Raw genomic sequence first — 15245 nt, 5'->3', positions numbered from 1 at the left:
ACAAAACTATTGCCCGCACCGACATCACCGGAAAACGCCGGAGAAAGTCTCTGCACACGCCGGGAGAAGATCGAAGAAAGAAGACGTGTCGGAAGGAGCTGCAGGGACCAGCAGGACGCCAGGGGATGACAACAGAACGAGGTAAGTGGGTTTTTTTATGTTTTAACTGACCCCAAGTTGGGATTACTGCTTTTTGCATGGTAAATTCACCCCGAGTCACACTTGGGATTACTGCTATGAGAGTTAACAAACCTCCTAAAAAAAAAAGGGTGAAGCCCCTGCCCTTCTGTCCTTATTGCAATAAAGACAGAAAGGCAGCCAGAAGCCTCCTGGGATGTGTTATGTGGGTATCCCAGAAGGCCTCTGGCTGCTCCTTTTGTGCATGCCCGATATTGCATATATCCTTCTTCCGATAAAAAGAATTCTGATCTCATGCATGCATACAACAGGTTACGTCAACCAATATTTTGCCTGTACAGTGCGAGATCAGGTGAAGTAGGCAGAAGCTGGAAGACAAAGAAAGACAGATGGCATGAGAAAGAATCACAGGACGGTGTGGGACCCAATTTAGGAAAGCTCCGGAGGGATTGAGGGATCTGTGGAAGTAAAGAGGAGTTTTTTTTTAATTTAGTTCTGCTTTAGTTTACTTTAATCCTCAGATTCAATCAGGCATAACAAAACTTCAGTGGATTCTTGTTGTTAAAATAAACCTGTTATGTGAGAAACATGGAGCCTGGTATTACTGAGCACTCTTTACCTTGCTGCTTTACTGGTTGTTTAGTTGACATTATGGCTTCATGGCTTTGAGTCCCTGACTGTGCGGATACAAAGCTTTGACTTTTCTGATCTAAGTCACTAACACAGAAATTACTGTAGGTAATGTGTAAGTGTAAGACTGTCAACTAGAACGTTTTGGTATTTTGGCCTCATATTTTCTCTATCTTGATAATCTAATTAGGGTTACTATTGTTAAACCCTTTTCTAAAATGCTACCCAACTGACTTTCACAGTCAACAACTTAAAAGAACTCTTTGTTCACATAATTGGTTTGGTTCAGTTGCAAAAATTAAGTAGGATTGTCAAGTGTGTTAAAAATGGAGACGGGTTATGCGTGGCCCCTGAACTTACAGAAACCTGTAATATTATTAATAAATGGGTACGTTTGCTATTGCTATCTACACACATCAGTGTGGAGGAGGCAGCAAGTATCTTCGATTAGGAAGTGGGGATGATGGAGCTGACAGTGGGAACTGATGCCAGTTTTTTAACTGGAGAAATATAGCAATTGTTTACAATTTTCTAAATTGCTTGACTTATTACCCCCAAATCTAGGGCAGTGATCTAGTGTCTGTAAAATCATTGCCTGAGCTTTTGTTCTTGGAGATTGGTGCTGTTTTTATTTTTCTAGTCAATGAGTAAATAAAACAACAGGTGACGAGCAGGAAAATTTGCAGAATCGCCAATAGAAGGCAATGACTTCCCAGGCTTCACTATGGAATCTCCATCCTAGAAATAAACAAAAAAAAATTATCCTGATTTCTACTAAATTGTTTTAATTGTGTAAATTACATTTTATAATTAGGATATAAGACATGGCCATTTTGCTTTTCTTTAAGTTTAGGTATTAAACTGAAGGTTTGCCCACTTTTCTCCTAGAATCCAGAATATTTTGGAATACATTGAAAAAAAAGAACAACTCTTTTCTCCCAATACCTGAATTGAATTTATTGTAGAGTTCATGTGCTAATATTTTGCTATGGTAGAGGAAACTTACAACTTGATGTGTATTAAAAGTGGTGTACAACATTCGCCATGGCTATTATCACCAAAACTGGTCAATAGGTACATTACCAGGTAAATGATCAAAATGTTCCAGACCTTAATGATTTACTTGGCAAATTGCCTGGACTACAATGGATCCGGTCAAGCACCACCAATACTGCTGACCCCCATACACACTTCAACAAGCCAATATAAATCAGTGGGGAGCACTTCCCACATCATCAGCCAATGGGTTTACTATAAAACAGGCACAGCGGTTGTGTCATAGTAAATTGTAGGGAGCACTTCTATTGGCACCTGGTTGTTATGGAGTGCTCCTGGCTGGTTTATATTAACCTGTTGGTGGGAAAGGGTAGAGTTTGTGGTACGCGGACAAAGGATGACCTTGCCCAATAAATGTTCAATTGATATATCAGCCAATCATTGTTTGGAAATACCATAGTCTTCAATAAATTTTCATTAGATTGTACATTCAATCTGTTGAAACTATTGCATAATCTTTTTTATAACTGCAGTCTTGTTTATCTAATTTAGAATATCTCTGCTGTGGGGTGCAAAATATGGTCTATACACAAAACTGAACACAACCTATAAAAAAAATCAAAGTAAACATTTTTATTATAATCCCTCTACTAACACCCTTCAGACAGATTCTACAGGTGCTCTGCAATGCCAAAATGGATTAAACCTTCAATTTTAAAGCTTTACTAAGTCTGAGCTCTGGGCAGATTTTAGGAAAAAAAAATAGGTATTATTTATAGGTATAATAATCATTTTTTAATAGATCATTACTTAAATAAATTTATTAATACATATTTTTTGATACAAGTAGGTAAAGTGGACTGTTCACGTTAAGATTAGATTGTAATATATGTTTTGCCAGCATGAAATGGTATACCATTTGACAAGTGGTAGAAAACGGAAAAATATGAGAAATATATTTCATGTTTTTTTACTGAAATTTAAAATTCTTTGAGGAAACTATAGATAAAGTTTTATGAGTTTCTTTATGTGTCTCTGGGTTTTTTTCATTGTTAAAATGTTCTGTGCAACTCTACAGAACTCTGCTGGAGATGGTAGTGCTTTCCAAACCTATAGTAATTATTATAATAAAGAGTAGGAATGGGATTTTTGAACATAGCAGGGGAGCTTTATACCCAGCAGTATTTATAAAGGCTGGGTAACATCTATGTTAATATAGGGTGTTGGAGGAATATGAGTGTTTTTTTCAACGCTAATGTCATAGTTGACAGATAGACAGTAGTGATATCTGTCCACCTGGTAAAACTAGTCAATCAAATTAAAATACAGCAATGGAGGTAACAGGAGGTAAATAAATTACAGAGCTACAAAAATCGTATTTATTCAGCATAAATGAAATAGACCATAAAGGATAATAACGTTTCAAAAACAGCTATCATCAGAGATTGCATTTTGGAGCTTAACATCTGTTTAAATACTTTCTCGCAGCACGCTAGAACCACAGGATGTTCCATTTAAAGTCCTCCCACTTTCCAATTATGTGTCAGGTCTTTGCAGGTGTCTTTATCTATTGCTGGCAGAATCTGACTTTTTAAAAAACAAAACATTATGTTAACCTTTTTAGAACTGGATGGTTTTGTAATTCAGTGTTTTTATTTCTGTTTTCTCTAGTTCACCACAGTTATATGTTTATTATTTGTATTTCTGCATGAAAAACAGTAAAAAAATGCACTTTTAACTCTTGACAGTGCAAATACACTGGTGTGCATCAACATCTAAAAACATTTTTTTTGGCAAATTACTCTTAGGAGTCTTTTTAGGAAAACGGTGAATCTGACATTCCCTGAAACATCTTCTGGTGGAGAATTAATTACTTCCATTGAAACACATGAACCTGGAAATTTCTCCACCAGGGAATGTCTAATTAATTGCTTTATAAATATACCCCATATAATTATTTCCAGGTTAACTAATGCAGCTAAAGTTAGTCTTATCATCTTGGCTCGAAGGATCCTTGGCCATGAATTTGTTTCAGGCTCTTGCAATTCTTTGTATAGGTAAATTTAGGATAGGAGTATAAGGGTCATTACTGGGGGGTCAATCTGGCATGCTGCTGTGCAAGTATTTTAACAAAGATAGGAGGTGCTGCCCACGCTTCGTCTTCCAAACACAAGCTAGGAGTAAGGAGGTGTCCTAGTTGTGTTGAATAACTGCAGTGGAAAAAAGTCAACTCACAATCCTGTCTGTGCAGCCTGGCTGAGCTGTACAAATCTCAGCTTTGGATAGACAGAAATGCAAATTCTTTGGCAGGTTAAAAATATCACCTGTATTTGTATCTTTAGCTCCACATTTGCCTAGATGTAGTTTTAATGTGCTATGTAAAAATATTACCCCTTGTTTGGGTTGTTATGCAGAGTAACATCATGTACGCATGGCTGCTCACTTCTTAACGCTGCTTGTGAGAGAAAACATGTGCACGTTGTGGGGAAAGTCCCAGGGCTTTTACAAATATGCACCTGGGACCTTTAACTTTTCAATGCCAATAATCATCATAAATAGATAAAGGAACGGTATTCTTTAAAAAGTTATGCCTTCTGAAATCTAATTTGGGACTGGGTTTCACAAGGGCTCAGAGCAAAAATTACTTTTGGCAAGACTCTAGAAACTGACCAACAGGTCTCTGACACAGGTAAGAGCTACAGGTGACATTTACATGAAATATACCCAAGTTTTAATACCTTGCACACATTATCACTTGAGAGTGCTGTGGTAAGAATAGAACAGAAACATTTTTGGGACATGATTGGGAACAGAAACATTTCTGTGGGTTGTTTTTCATTTCTCTTTGCTTTTACTAGGTCTCAAATCAGATTTTCTCAAATCACACAGTTGGCAAAGTTTTCTTACTTAAGTAAATGTTGGCTACGTCAGAGTTGGTGAGCTGGTTAGGGTCCAACCAAGGCTCCAGGCCCTGGTGATGGCCACAGGGAGCAAAGTTCTGAGTTGCAAAAGTCATTACATATACAGTATATCCCTTGAATCCCATGCTCCTACAGTATATACTCAAAAATACCCAGTTTTAACTTCTGCTCTCTGTGCTAAATACATTGCAATAGGCAAAATGCTTTGGTTTAAGCAGGACCTTTAGCCTATGTTCAGACTGGCAATGAGGCTGTGTCTCACACAGAACCCCAGAACAGGAAGAAATCTTACATTTGTACGTTTTAAAGTTAAAAGGGACCTAGGGTAGACAACCCTTTTTTATAAAGTAAAAATGATTATTTTTTTACTGCAACACACTTTTTGCAAGTAAAAGCCCCCTGATCAATACTGTATAGGAGCGTAGACTCTCACAGGATACCTACGTCACGTATCACAAGAGGCTCTGGATGTTCTTTCTGTGCATGCCTGGGATGTGCAAAGGGGAATTTTCCTACATTAAGGGGAAAGAGATGGCGATCCCATGCATACGCACCATTCAATCTGGTGATGTAGACAGAAGAAGGAAGAAGACGGCGATGGAAAGATGGCGGTGCCTGGCGCTTTCTCTGCAGCTGGACGAAGGAGAATTCCAGGACGGCACAGGACCTGAACGAAGACTTCACCGGCGCGATGAAGGGATCTGTGGAATTAAAGATAAGTTTGATTTTTTTTTTTTTTTTTCAGTTTAGTTATGCATATAAACATGTAAGTATTCAAAAATGCTACCAGCTGAGTGAAAAGGTTGAATGATGTCAGCATTATTTAATTCACATCTGATGAAATATCACGATGATAAACCTTGTAACACATGAACTGGCTGCTTGAGCTGCTTCTTCTTCTTGCTCTCAATTCTGCTGTACAGGAGCATTAAGAGACAGATGGCAAGAAAATACATTCAGAAGTCTTGTTAGGAAATAACTCAAGGAAAGTGCAGACAGCTACTAGGTTTAAGTTTCGAAATTGTGGGGGCAATGAGTTCAATTACTTTTCCTCAGTAGAGTTCAGAGAAACACCCCAGTACACTATAAAAACACCAATATTTATAATTATAACATAGAGTGCAACTATATAAACCAAGTCTTTTTGTACATTGTTAATCTAACTATTGTTTATATTAGTTTTTTTTATACAAAACTAAAATAAGGGACCTAAATTGAAGACAGACCCTCCCACCATGCAGTCAGTTTAATAAAAATGGTGGCAAAGTTTAAGCTAAGATTTTCAAAACATAAAAATAAACAAGAAAGAAAGTGTGTGAGTATGTATGTGTATGTATATATATATATATATATATATATATATATATATATATATATATATATATATATATATATATATATATATCCTGGAGGGTATTTTTTTCCTTAACAAATTAAATGAGAAAGGTTGTTGAAACGGGCAAGTTATAATTAAATACGTAAATTTAAATAACTAAACTAAAATCCCACTTTGTTATCTTTGTCTATCTTCTCTCTTCTTCTCGCTATGTCACCCAATTTGGGACTGGGTGACGCAACTTGCCATAATAGGAAAAAAAAAGGTGCTCATTGCACATGCATGAGTTTAGCTTTTTTTGTGAGAAATAAGCCCTCTTTGTGCAAAATTGGGCATGCGCAGGTGCAGTCAAGAGCATCTCGGGATGCATGACATAGGTATTAAAGGGGCTCTGTGCTTCCATTTTGTCTAGATCGCCATGATCATTTTTACTTTACAAAATAGAGTTTTCTACTGTTTTATGTAAAGTAAAAATTTTGGAGATAGGTCGGCTTTTTTCAATATATATATCCAGCCAATCATATTTATGGTATTCATTTATGAGGCAGAAGCACCCAGGTTTTTGCAGCAATTTTATTTATAGTGCAATAAGCAAACACAGTTTAGTTCAGAAAGGCTTTAGACAGGAGGTTTATAGCATAAAACAAACAAGATTCCCCAAAATACACAGAACATTGCCCCCCCCTTTTAGCATTCTGTCTGTAGTCAGCCTTTAACTCAGCAGCAGGCTCCTACATAGTAGAAAGAATGGGAGGGTATGCACCATTGAGCTCGAGCCAGCTTGCCCCTATAAATCTCTGTCCTCAGCTGACCAATTAGTGAGCTCTGGCTAAAAGATAAAATGTGGGCCTAGTTCTGAAGACCTTATCCCACCCAAAATTCTACAAACCCTTTGGGCTCCAGGAGCCAGACTAGAACATACTAAGATCTGTGAAAATAGTTTTCTTCAAAGATTGAAATCCAGGAGCTCCATTACCAAGCATAGAGAGATAATCTAAGCGACACATATGCACCCCACAATATATAAATGTTGCATATATTTATGGTCCATATCCTACTTTATGACAATGTTTTGTCAGGTAATGACTACCAAATGACAACAATCACCATCTGGGAATTAATATTTATGGCTGCCAGAATTGTCATCGCTAACAAATAAATACAGATGTTGTCCTGTACACTTATTTACACAACTGAAAAAAAATGTATATATAAAAAGCTCAAAAAGAGCTATAGATCAGTCACATGCTGTGCTCCACATTTAGTATTTTACACAAGGTTTGCACAAAAGAACATATGTATACATTTATAGCTACCTTGTAAATTTTGTGTTTTGTATGGGATGAGATCTATGTAATGGGAAACAGCAAATATTGTTCCAGGTGAGAAAATCTGACTGAAATTACATCTGATTCTGTAGATTGGCTACATTTATGCTACTCATAATTACATCTCACTGGACATTTAATGCAGATGACAGTAATTATTCATGTTCAGTGCATCATTCAGGATCTATGCTTCTAGTTTGAATTAAACAGTATGGTAGCAATTGCTGACTTTCCTCTCCTATGGCTGGAATTAAATTAGCTTTAACTAGCTGATTTTCTAGCTGGGAATGAGTGATTCAGACTGCAGGACTCGTGTGAATTGGCATAATCTTTCTATTTGTCCCAGTAAGAATGTAATGGACTGCATGTCAGTTTAAGTCATTGTAATGTGGGGGGTCTTCCTCCTACTCTTCCTCCACTCTTTATTTCAGACATTTAGCCACATTTTTTAGGGAACATTTCTATACTGTCGTAAGTCATGCTGGCCGAGCATCACACCAAAGTCTGACAGCTATAATGGAAGATAACAAAAGTCTGGGAGAAAGTTCTAAGAGTGAAGAGAAATATAAAAAAGAATGGCATATGGAGTCTATGTTTTACCAGCTATGGCTAAGGATTCACTTCCATGTTTATTAATTAGAAGATTTGTATGTACACGTTCATGTAATATAAGTCAGTGCCGGTAACCACAGTTATAAACCGGGATTTAGACACATTCATTACGTATTGTATCAGATAGACTGGAGATATTCTAACATAATAACATAACATTTTTAAAACATGGTAAAGGGATAGACAAATATCAGTCCATAAAGTGTAACCATAGAAATGTAAATAAAAACTCTGCAAACAAAGTGCAAAGTCAATGTGAAAAACCAATAGCTGCCTGGTTGGTAAACTAAAAAGCTCTTTTGTAGTCTCTCACCGAATAACAGAAGACAAAGTATAGACCAGGGGTGTCAAACTCTGGCCCGCGGGCCAAATCTGGCATGGCATGTCCTTTTTTGTCCCCCAAAAGAAATCTTGTTATGAATTGCAGCTAGTAACGAATTGCAGTAGCGGCGGGTCAGCTGCAATTTATATTAAGCTGCTGTTCTATAGACACGTGTACAATGCCACTACTACAATTCCCGGCATCACTCGTGTCTCTAGACCAGCGGCCTCTCTGCTTATGCCTAGCCCCGCATTTTATAGATGCAAGTGATGCCGGGAATTGTAGTAGCGGAATCATTCGTGTCTATTGAACAGCAGCCTATGCGTGGACCCCGCGGAGTTTATACTGACAGGTAAGATCAATAATCAGGAATTATCAGGATTATTATTATCAGGAATTATCATAGAGCTATTGCTATATTAATTGTTTTACTGTGCCAGAGAATGTAGCGATTCATTTGGAATTTAGATCATCCACTGCATATTACTGCATGCTCTTTTCATGTGTTCTTGTTTCTTCCTTTTTTTCAATAAATTTCAAGTTTGGCCCACGACTCGGCCTAAAGTTTTTTATTTCAGCCCTCTGTGTATTTGAGTTTGACACCCCTGGTATAGACACTCTTTGGTAAAGCATAAAAGTGGCAACTTATAGGCAGAAATCCTCCTGGAGCTCTCTCTGCTGCAAGCATTGGAAGCCCCCCTATCAGTATGCAGCGGATTGCTTAAATATGACACCTAGGCTCTAAGCACAGGTGAAGGGCCACGCAAAGACCAGGTGGTCATGTTCTCCTACCTACTCTTCCTTGGCCAGCTCAAGGACCTATAAAACCAGCTCTTCCAAATGCCACTATATTTCCTGGAACCTAATAAGTACATAAAATATCTCAGCCTGGGTGCTAAATAAATCTCATCTAAGACCTTCCTAGCCAAAAAATGGGACATTATAACGTTATATATAATGCAGTCTGTCAAAAACGTAGCATTTTTTTACCCTTGTTTCACCTACGGATATATTTAGAAATGTTTTATCAACTTTCATTTTCTTTCATCAAATTCAATTAGAAAATGTATGATTCACAAGTAAAAGTTGATTCATAAGTTTTCTATTCGAATCAAGTTTGAACAATGCGAACATAGTAAAAGTTTGATGAATCTTGGGTAAAAATCTTTAGGATTAGGCCTAGCAGAGTCCTCCCTGTAACATAATTAAAAGTTGTTAATCCTACCAGAAAATGTATTCCTTTTTACTTACTGTAGAAGGCCAAGCTGTCCAACAAAAGTTTCAGTTACAGAGACTGGAACAAACAATTCACTACTGTTAGAGAGAAGGGTGTCTAACAGACCCCTAATGTGTACATAAAGAGGATCTGTCATCTATACAATGTTAACACATTGGGGACATGTAAGCCCCATGTGATAGCAACACAGTAGAGTAAAAAAAAATAATAAGTAAATATATATTACCATCTACTAAAATAAACACAAACCAAAAAAAATTAAGGACCCCTCCTTGTCTGCACACCACATATGTAAAACATTGTGCACATAGAAAAGCTCACATATACCTAATCTTCTATTAAATATCAAATTTTAAACAGGATTTACCAAACTTTGTGAATCAAACCCAGGAAAAAATTCACACATCCTAGTTGGTCTGCCTTGGTCTGCCACTAATCCATGCATATTAGAAGCAAGTTTTGACTGATATTATGGGGTCTATTCATAAAGCAGTGAGTCTGACATTTACTAAAACATTCCCAGGTGGAGAATCTTCCAGGTCCATGTGGTTCGAAGGCAGTAATTGATTCTCTACCAGAAAATGTTACAGTAAATGCCAGAATCACTGATTTATAAATAGACCCCCATAATAGTTCTTGTTGAAATGGTCACAGGTAAGCATCAGTAATAATGAGGCAGGGTTACCAGTGAGAAAAATGTTTTAAAACACTTAGTTTCATCCAGTAAGTAAAATAATTATTTTGTTGGGATATGATTTTATTATTTTCTAAAATTGTCCTTAAAATGTTCTATATTAAAATTATATTCTAATAAATCCATTAAATATGAAAAATTGCAGCCAGTATTGTTTGAGGTCTTGTTATGTATGTTAATATTATGCTCTTTGCTATTATACCCAGTTTTTATTGTTATCTAACATTTTTTAACATTCATTTATTATAATTTTTAATAAAAAAATAATAAAAAACAAAAATTATTCCTCAGAGAAAAAGCTGAATGGTTAGCCCTAATATGTGTATGTTTGTTGAAGTTTTTTAAGAAACTTTCGATTTTTTTTTTTACTTTTCACATTATTTATGAACATTCTTTATATAGGTTTTGTAGTTTGTGTTTGTGTGTATGGAGTCCACACCGAGGCCCTGATTCATCAAGCAAAATCGGAAGCTCGCTCGCGCATTCGTATTCGCAATCCGAAATTGTAAACCGTCGCACAATTCAGCAACTGAATGAGCTCTCGGCCGAAGCCACGCATCTCCGGCAGCTTTACACTGGCGAGCTTGCATTAAAAGTCACTGTTCCCCTAAAAAATCATTCTTTCTAATGGCACACATATTACCCAATTGCTATGATCTCACCATTGACAGCTTAACAGATCCTCCTTAATCGCGCAGCTGAAATCTAATCGCCTTAATTGGCAGATTCGCGACCCCTATTGCTCATTAATATCAAGGCAGGAATCCGGCTGGCAGTAAGGGGGCGAGTGTACGAGCGCATTCGACTCCGGGCCGCGGGAAAACGGCTCGCTGGAAGCGCGAAAGTACGCACGTCCAGCGAGCGCGGATTTCATTGATGAATCAGGGCCCATAAAACAAGTGAGCATGCACACCAGCTTTTGTTAATGTGTATGTAATCTCTAGCAATGAACTTGATTGCTGTTAATAAATATAGCATTAAAAGACATTTTGTGCTTCTAGTTTATCATGGGAAAAAAGCTAAAATTCAGACCTGCCCTGTGCACACTACTTGTGTTTTCTGCTAATTTTTATATTTTACTACAGAACAATAAGTCACTGTGCTATGAAGATGGGGATCAAATGGGGTATTCAGTAGTTTGGCAACAACTTCAGTTCCTGCAATTTCATTTTATTCCACAAAAATCTAAGTATTGTCAAAAAGAAATTAGGTGCTAAATGTGTTTCATTCAACAGTTTTCTTTACAGGCATAAAAACATGGGGAATTGTGCGTGTTTATACTACAAAGATGCACTGCGTATAATATATATATTTTTTTATATTTATAATTTTGCCCTGACATTTGCTTTAAAAAATACATTTGTGTCCTTTGTGTTTTTGCAGAATGACATGCAGTTAATGACTCCCTCTAGTGGCCACAAATCTGATAAGAAAAACATTGCACAAACAGCATGTGCTAAAATGAAAACTGTCATAAACTTGGCGAAAAGTGCATAATTTAATTTTTCATTCAATTTCCAAGGTAACTTGTTTCATTTTCTTATTTTTTTTAACATTTTATGTGATTATTTATTAGATGTTTTTGTGAATTCTCACTGCAGAGATGTCAGCAACCGTTTCTTCATAGGAAACCAAAATCTAGAATTTGAACAGGGCTCTTGGAAGCAAGTTTCCTGCAATGATGAGTTCCTAAGCAATGAAACTACAGATTGTCATCATCTTTTTGTCATCATCATTTTATTTGCTCTTACTTTTCTGCTTGCTCATCATTCTGTGCAGTTCACATTTTATTTTTTTTATTTTTAGGGTGTGGGCACTTGTTTGTTTGTATTGTTCACACTATTATTGGCCATTGCATATTTAATAACTTTATTCCTGTCCTTCAAAGAATTGAAAGATTGCATGATGAATGTACACCACCATATTTCTTCCAAGTTCTTGATCACATTGGCTGATCTTTCACTGCAGAGGCACGGGATCGGGTCACATGTCTTCCTCTAAATTTAAAAAAAAAAGTGCAGATCTTACTCTATGCATGCAAGAGATCTGGCATAGCTTTTAACCTGCCTGGCAGTCTGAAAAATGAGTATATTTTAATGTAAAAGCGGTACATTTAAAAGTACTAATTCATTTAAATTTCCCGGCTTCCAGCCCCACGGTCCTACCACCCAGTCCAAGGCTCACAAGCAGATGTCTGGTCGGCATCTGCTTCCCCTGGCCCCGTGTCCCCAACGCCGTCTAGCGTCTGTGTAGCCTGGCGATACCCGGCCAGCATTGCCAGGGGAAGCAGATGTGGGGCATCACTGGAGGACACTGCTGGATCGTGAGAACCGGGTAGAACTTTAAAACTCCCTGGCAATTCCACCCCGAGTGTGGCTCGGGGTTACCGCTTTTGACACGTAAGATTAACTCCAAGCCACACTCGGGAATACCACCAGGGAGGTTAAAAAAGTAAGAATAAATATCTAAAGAAAAAAATAGCAAAAAACATTTTTTATTATGTAAAAGCCCTTTTGCGTAAGGTTGAAAATTTGATGATGGGTCCACTTCAAGGTTATTTAACTAGAATGTTTATGCTCTACTGCTAACTTCCCACTTCCCCATCCATTCATTAGATTGAGATCTGTATATAGACCAACAAATGGGTTCAGCTAATATTGAGTGAAAATGCAAGGTGAGCCACATACACAATAGCACAGGGCTGTAACTATTCAGTACTGTGGATGGGTAGTGACAATAAAACTGATATACGTTTGTCACTATATGTTATATATCAGATACACACAGAGCAAACCACAATCAGACTCCTAGAATAAGGTCCCCGTGCCTCTGAATGGTGGAAATCCATTACAGAGATTAAAATCAGCTTCCATAACACTACCCTATACAAACCTTTCACAGTCCTCCAATTTGGGATTTCTGACCGGCTAGCAAGGGCAGGAAGTGCTTATCTGTAGCCAATTTAATGTGTGAGTATAAGCAGGCAATAGCTATTTATAATTACATAAATAACGTGAGTAATTGACCAAAAAGATTTTATAGAAAGAAGAATATATAGATTGCCCTGGGTTAAAACCATACCATGATCTGGAAACTCAATGAAAGTCTTTTGCAATCTCCTGAGATTCATACAATGATCAAATCTAGACTTTGAAAATAACTGCCCCTCTGTATCCAACCCTTTGATTACAAGGGGAGGGTCACAAATTCTATATTTGGGGCTGTCCAATGTTCATAAATGGTTACAACATTTTCTTTAAGCACAAACCATTTTTTCCTTTTTAAACATTTTATTAAAATACTACATACACTGTAATTAAAGTGCTATTCTTTACAGTCTTTATCAAAACACGAACATTTCAGCAAGAATATACAAGAAAAACAAGAGCTGAACTTCCCAACTTCCTGTAAATTGTTGCTAAATAATTCAACTTGCAAGAGCTATTAAAGTTTAGGTCATACAGGTTTCCTCCAAATAAAACATTTGAGCAACATAAAATGAAATGTGGATCTACAGGTTACTCTTTTTACAGAATTAATTTATTCACACCCAGATCTGCTTATTTTTGGCTGTAGGTTTTTGAGATATTGGATCTGATTTATTTAAACTCTCCAAGGCTGGTGAGGATACACTTTCATTAGTGAAGCTGGATGATCCAGCAAACCTGGAATGGATCTGGTTTAGGATTTAAAACATTTGCTAGCAAAAGACTTTGAACAAATTAATTAGGTTTGTTGGATCACCCAGCTTTACTGATGAAAGTGTATTCTCTCCAGCATTGGAGAGCTTTAATAAATCAGACTTATTGAATCATATGAAACAATAGTCGATTTCCATTAGACAATTTTAAGATGTTCCTTTTCCTTTTTTTAAGATGTTTGGTTAAATAAATAGGTATCATCAAAGTTTCACTAGCACTTCCATAATCACCAGCACTGATGTACGAAACTGCTTTGGAAACAGTTAACAGAAACTACCCTGTTAAGGATCAATATTTCCCCAATTTCTGTTTGACCTAAAGGGCTTTTGCCAGCACCCATATCCTATACAAATGGTTGCTAATGGTGAAGGAAATGACTGTTCTGGAGGAGGACCAGAGTTGCCCAGTAGACAAGGTGGACACATGGGTGGTCTTGGATTAGGTATACCTGCAAAAGGAGGAGGACAACATCTGGGTCCAGTAGATCCAGGCAATCTGTCATCAAAAGGACTTGGCAAAATTGGTAAATGAGCATTACCAGGGTAGCAATAATCTCTTTCTTACAACACTTTTGGCTTGTCTTGTAGTTTTTTTACTCTATGGAGGAAAATGCTTATTTCACGACTTAACAGCAGGAGTCTGCCCATGTAAATCTCTTTAAAAAAAAATCCTTGAGTTACTTTGAGCAAGATTGTAAGCCAACACATACTAATGCATACTCTTTTGGACTTGCCATTAGCATGATTCTCAAAGATTCCTAATTCCAAAATATCACTGACACCCAAAGAGTGAATAGTAGTGTTGATGTTCGAATTCGGGTTGTCCCTATATTCGACCCGAATATAGCTGTTCGAATTCAGGTATACCCGAACCGAATTTTGCTGCATTCGACAGCAAAAATTCTGGAGAAAAAAAAAAAAATTTTTTTTTTTTTTCTTAAATTCGTTATTTTGTATGTGTTTTTTTATTTTAAACTTGTTTTTTTTTTTTTTACAGGTTATCCGACAATGACATTATGAATCATAATGTCATTGTGGGATTTCCTGGACCGTTGGAACTGTGCAGTCACAGTTAATTGAAAGCAGGTGCCTTCAATTAGCTGTAACCGCAGGCAATAGGAGGGCAATGAATGGAAATACTATGTTCATTCATTACCTCTACTGCTCTGTGATTGGCTGAGAAATAGACCAATCACAGAACAGTAGAGGTATGAATGGAGAGTATTTCTATTCAACCTCTATTCCCCTTGTATTGTCTCCAGGATCAGGGGAGCAGAGCTGTCAGCATAAAGCTCCACTGATTGCTCTGCTCCCTGAGTTGCTGAGGAAAG

This window comes from Pyxicephalus adspersus, chromosome 2, assembly GCF_032062135.1.
Source record: "Pyxicephalus adspersus chromosome 2, UCB_Pads_2.0, whole genome shotgun sequence".
Classification (NCBI taxonomy): Eukaryota; Metazoa; Chordata; class Amphibia; order Anura; family Pyxicephalidae; genus Pyxicephalus; species Pyxicephalus adspersus.
This window is presented reverse-complemented; position numbering follows the sequence as displayed.